The sequence below is a fragment of the Peromyscus californicus genome, unplaced genomic scaffold, assembly GCF_007827085.1.
Source record: "Peromyscus californicus insignis strain IS unplaced genomic scaffold, ASM782708v3 Scaffold_24__1_contigs__length_46423439, whole genome shotgun sequence".
Taxonomy (NCBI): Eukaryota; Metazoa; Chordata; class Mammalia; order Rodentia; family Cricetidae; genus Peromyscus; species Peromyscus californicus.
Window position 1 is genome coordinate 29049350 of NW_026294535.1, and position 6000 is coordinate 29055349.

Sequence of the window (6000 nt, forward strand, 5' to 3'; positions counted from 1 at the left end):
CCTGTTGTGCCCAAAGCATTCTACAATGCCCAAAGAGCTAGTTCTGATGGAATTGAGGCTTTCTTTGTGTCTGAGGTAGTCTTCACGCCAGCTCTGTTTCATAGCGTATTATGTCTGAGGGGAAAATTGACTAACCTGCCCAACTCTGACGTCTCTGTTCAGATTTGGCCCAGTTTTCCCTTAAAATATTTTTGTGTCTGGATCTAAGTTGGGTTGCTGCCCTAAAAATGGTATGCTGGTAGATAGACTTCTCAGGATTGTTAAGATGAACCTTGTAAGTGTTGAAATAATTGCGATTCTGTTCAGAATCCATTAGCTTGAGGTTTTAGACTCATCCCGCAGATCCAAATACTAGGCCCATAAAAGAGGTAAGAAGGCTTTTGTTGTTTTGTATTTTGCTGTACTTTTATTTCTTTAAAAATTTGGGCAAGGCTGGTCACGGTGGCACACACTTTTTAATTCTAGTACCTGGGAGGCAGAGGCAGGTGGGATCTCTTTGAGTTCAAAGCCAGCCTGGCCTACATGTTGAGTCCTAGGCCAACTAGAGTTATACAGTAAGACCTTGTCTCAAAAAAACACAAAGGAATTGGGCAAGAAGTTGTTGTTTGGTCTTTGCCAGTCATGCTGCTCTGCTCTCCTCACAGCCCTCACAGCAGCACCTTCCTCGCCATCAGTTGTCGATTGGGGGTGAGTGGTGGGTGTGGTCTCACGAGGCCAGGGGTCATGAGCAGGGTTTCAGTTTGGGCCCTCGCTCTTCTTCTGCCGAGTGGCATTTGCTGCCGGCATTTTTCATGCTATCAAGGCTTCGGATTATCAGAAGCAAGACACAAGTGGAAAGAACCCAACCTTCCCAGATACTGTAAAGTGCCTTTACCCCAAATAATTGCCCTCGTCACCCCAGGGAACCACATCTTATCAGACACTTGAACTGGAGACGAGTCTGCTGATGACAGACAGTTGGTGTTTGTAAGAATCACTGAGCGATCTTATCACCTGACTTTTGGGTCGTGGTCCGCTGCACCTCAATTGGAACTATCTGAACGTCCATTCTTCTGGAAAGGTGATGGTACAGGGAAGGCCGTTTATCCGTCCTTTCATTTGGTAGATAACTCTTATTATGGAGTATGTGAAAGATCCAGGTTAGATGTCGACAGACATCAGCAGTGGAAAAAAGCTCACGACATTTATGTTGTACTTGAGAATGATGGTAATTAAAATAAGGAATAGGCACTGTTGGGATTGAAATGGGAGTCCCTAAACAGGACAGGGGTTGAGGACTTTGAGTGACATAGATAAAGCAGGGCATTATCTGACCATCTGGAGCCCTTACCTTTGGTACTGGGACGTGACTTTGAGTTCCCTCTCCTGTCCCCAGGCTGGTGTTATCTATCACAGGAGGGATTAAAAAGACAAATTGCAGAGCTTTGGACACAACAGTTGTTGTGTTCCCTTCACTTTGTGAGTGATGAAATTGAGGTGCCGAGAAGTTGCCTGACTTGCTCTAGGTTTCACAGCTGGTTACACTACCCGGTTACAGGTAGTCAGTGTTCATTGTGAGGATTACCAGTGAGTAGAACACTGGTAACCTTTGACTTGGTAGAGCCCCATACTTAGATGTTCCTGGTCTCCCATGTGGTCAACACCGGCATCCCCCAGGTTCTCCAGGCTCCAAAAGTTACCTTCCATTCAGAACTTGGCAAAATCTTTCCAGCTCTGATTCCACCCCCTAATCAACACAAGTGCCATCTTTTATTAGACTTCTCTTATCTCCTCTCTGCTAGCTACTGCCCTGGGCTTTTTCTGAGTGGCTTATGGCAGCTTCAAAATGCTAGATCTGCTCACATTGTTTATTTCTGACTGTGAGCACAGTTCCTTTTCTAAGCACCTTTAAGACCTACCGATGTGGTTAACAAAAACAGTAGCAAAGGTTTGAAGAGAGCACACAGGAATTACTCTGAGAAGGGAAATGGATTCCAATGCATGAATTCTGGCTGGAGTTCCCTGGTGAAGCCCACACAAGGAGGTTCCTTGTTATTATTTTTCTCTTTTAAACTTAAACCAAGCTCAGTCCTACTAATCCAGTATGGAGACCAGTTAAACATGATGACTTTTGACCATGTTCCTCCTACCTCGAGTTTTGACTGTTAGGTCTTCCTTGCGTTTAGAATGTTAAGAAACCTTCCTTTCTCCATAAAGAACCTTTATTATGAGTTAAAGATCACCATGGCCAAGTCCTTTAGAGCAGTTTCCTCTTTATAGTCTCATGTTTTCCATTTTAGATTTCAAATTGGACTTCGTTTTTACATAATTAAAATGTTCCACATAAGAATACTGTGAATAATGTCTTTACTTTCAATTCAATTAAAAATAAACAACAACAACAAAAAGCTGGCTTCTTTGACATATCCTTCTCCCATATCTACTAGTCAACCATCCGAATTTAAGTTCTTACTGGGCCAAATGTCCAAACGTCTCCTATGATGATCAAGAGGCATTCCCTACCTTTTTACTATAAAGGACTTTCCATTACCATCTTCAGATCTTGTTTCAAAACCAAATCTTTCCTGGAAGCGTGACTTCACTTCCATCTCATCAACGCTTTATGCTTAACACTTAGGTCATTCATTTGAATGGTCTTTTGCTGTATTCCATCATTTGTGTGTGTTTCCCTCCCAATTAGAACGCCCTTAACAGGCACTTGACCTGTTCCTTCATTCACTGTTGCCTGTGTTTGTCCACATTGCTTCATTAGACAAGTCTGTTTCTTATCTGACAAAAGTCAGTGTTCATCCCCCACATATTACCCAAGAGGTTATACTTAATATTTTGTCTTTTCTCAATTGATAATGTCCTTCGTTTGATCTTTAGGTTGATATGTTCAGGTTTTGTAACTGCTGCTTGTTGTCATGTAGACTTGAGTATGAAATTTAGAGACAAAGTGCCCTTTTGAGGGCATTAGATCTCATTTGACATGAGAAAATGTGATCTTTAGATATTATGAATTCTGTTATAAAACCCAATGTGACGATTGTATATGGGATCACTGGAGGCTGAACTAAAGACAGGGTTGGTTTTTTTTTTCCCTCAGGAAGACTGCCTGGCTTTTGGAATGGTGAGGGCTGCTGAGGATCAGAAGAAGGTAACCGTAATTAGAGTCTGAAAGTCATGAGAGAGAGAGATGGAGGCAAAGAGGTCTTGAAACTAAGTGGTCTCACTGAGAGCAAGAAGATAAACTAAGGGAGGGAAGTTGGGAAGATCTGGGCCACCATGTGGTCAAGCCCAGACTGAAAACACACGAATATGAGCAAGAGAGGGTTGAGGGGATCAAGGAAAGAGGACTGAATATTTCAAGTGTTTAGCTGAACTTACTGGGTTACTCAAAAAAAAATTAGGATAGTAAAAATAAAATATGAACGTATCTAATACCTATTTTCATGGATTATCCTCATGACCAGCCTTACCCTACCTTTCTTTTAATATCTAACAACATGTGAAATTCATAAAAAGTTGATGTCTCAGGCTTTGAATTCATGAGCATGAGCAAAACAACTCCGTGATGTCTTAGTCCTTTTTGGTTACGTACCTAACTTAATTATCCTTTTCTCAATGAGGGGGAAAGTTTATCTCTGATTTGATAAATTAATGAAATGAACCCATAGGAGGAACCTAGAACCCATCCGTCTAGTATCAAACCACATCTCTGGGTATGGACACATGAACGTGTCCACGTAGAGCTGACAGAATTGGCATTACAATGGACAGTGCTGGATGCCCTTGGAGTCAAACAACATGGCTCCCCGTCTAACCTTTACTCAGAGTTGTATGGTATGGTCAAGTGACAAGGTGCTTTTCTGAGTCTCAGTTTTCCCATCTGTTAAGTGAAGGTTAGTGATGATAATATTTACCTTACAGAGGCATTGAGGATTTTGAATAAGCAAATACATGCAAAGCTTATAGAGGATTGTCAGGCGCACAGGGGCTGGGGAGGTTCCAGTTATTATTATGATTACATTTCCTGTCATCTGCCTTTGCTATAAATTTGTGTGTAAGGGTATTTAAGGTGGGGTGAGGGCTGAAGATTTTCTTGTTAATCAGTTTGGCAAATATTAAAAGTTGGGTTTTCTCTGCCTGAAGATTTGTGTGTGTGCATATATACATATTATGTGCACATACATGTGTCTATACTGGTTTTTTATAGTGTGCTTGTTAATTTCTATATTACGGAAGAGTCGATTGCATTTTCCTTTTCAGTAGTGCTGAAACTATATTCTTCTCATGGGGCGGGTTCTTTCTCATCTTAATCAACAGGATGAGAATGTTACCCATACGTGGGAGCAATTTCAGTGAACATGTGAGCCCGTGGAGCTCCCTTTATATCAGGGCCAAAGGAACATTTTAATTTTCTCTTTGTTATGTTCCAGACACACGCCGAACTGTATTGGGAATATCACTATGAAATAAAGGGGCTCTTGCAATTCAGCACCTCCTCCGCACAGCTAATTAAACAGAATGAGAGGCAAGGACCAGACAAGAATGGAGCTCATAAATATTACACATTTTGATTAATAACATACAAACGAACTTAATTAAAACTGCATTTTCCATGAGTTACAGTCTCACCAATGTGTTCCCTTGTCTGAAGGCCCCAGTGGGAGCAGACATGTCCTGGAATTTTAACACAAAGAGACTCCCTATTACCTTAACCCACTCTTTCAAGTTATTTTACCACTTTTCACTCAAACCTCTCCAGCCTTATGGAACCAAGAGTTTGCATCTTCTGCTTAGCTGGTACCTAGGCATTAGCATTTGCGTGCTGTCCCTCTGCTCCTCGGAACTCCAGGGGAGCTTGTGATCATGGTGACAAGTCTTGGCACTTTAAAGATTTAAATCAGAGGCTGAGGAGAGAGAGGAGAGTCAGTGGTTCCCTCACAAGCCTGAAGACCTGAGGTTAATCCCCAGCTCCCACATAAAAATCCATGGTGGCATGGTAGGAATGTGTCGGAAGTCTTAACACTGAGAGATCAAGAGGAGGGTCCCTGGAGCTTGGTGGCTAGCTAGTCTTCCTAAAGAGTGGACTCCGGGTTCAGGGAGAGAGTCCTCTCTCAAAAACTGAGGCAGAGGGTAAAAGGAAAAGACATTTACTGTCAACCCCAGTTTCCCATGCACACGCATACATGTACATGGATGCAGGAGTACGCATGCAAGCACCCCGCCCTTCCCCCCAAAAATTCAAATCAAAACTCATATGCTACAACAAGGATGCGGTTTGCTCCCTAGTGGTTCAAGTGTTGGAGGCTGGGTCCTCAGTGTAGCACTGGCGAATCCTATTGAGAAGTCCTTAGGCCACCTGGAGCTCTCAGGGGATCCTGTTCTTGTGAGAGCGTTGTCTTAACAATCTCTGAATCACTGTTCGGGTATCCTGTCTGGTGACGGGATGCTGTCTCCTAGGAGGGGGGTCCTTATCAGGGCTGCCGGTGCCTGCACCATGCCCTCCTGCTTTCAGAGCTGAGGGCTAAATCAACCTCTTCTCTTTATAATATTATCCAGTGTTATTAATTATTTTCCTGTTGCTATGATAAAGTACCCCAATGAAAAAACTTAGGCAAGAAAGAATTTATTTGGACTTAGGGTTGCATAGGGATAAAGTCCCACATGAAGGGGAAGGCAGGGCAGCTGGAACAGGAAGCTGGGTGATCATATTTTCTTGAGAGAGAGACAGAGAGACAGAGAGAGACAGAGAGACAGACAGAGACAGAGAGGAGCAGGGAGGGAGGGGGAGCAGGAAGGGAGAGGAGACAGACAGAGGACAGAGAAAGAGAGAAGGGAGAGAGACACAGAGACAGAGAACATGAAATGGGGTAAGCTATAAAACCTCAAAACTAAGCTGGGCAGTGGTGGCGCACGCCTTTAATCCCAGCACTCGGAAGGCAGACTCAGATGGATCTCTGTGAGTCTGAAGCCAGCTTGGTGTACAGAATGAGTTTCAGGACAGCCAGGACT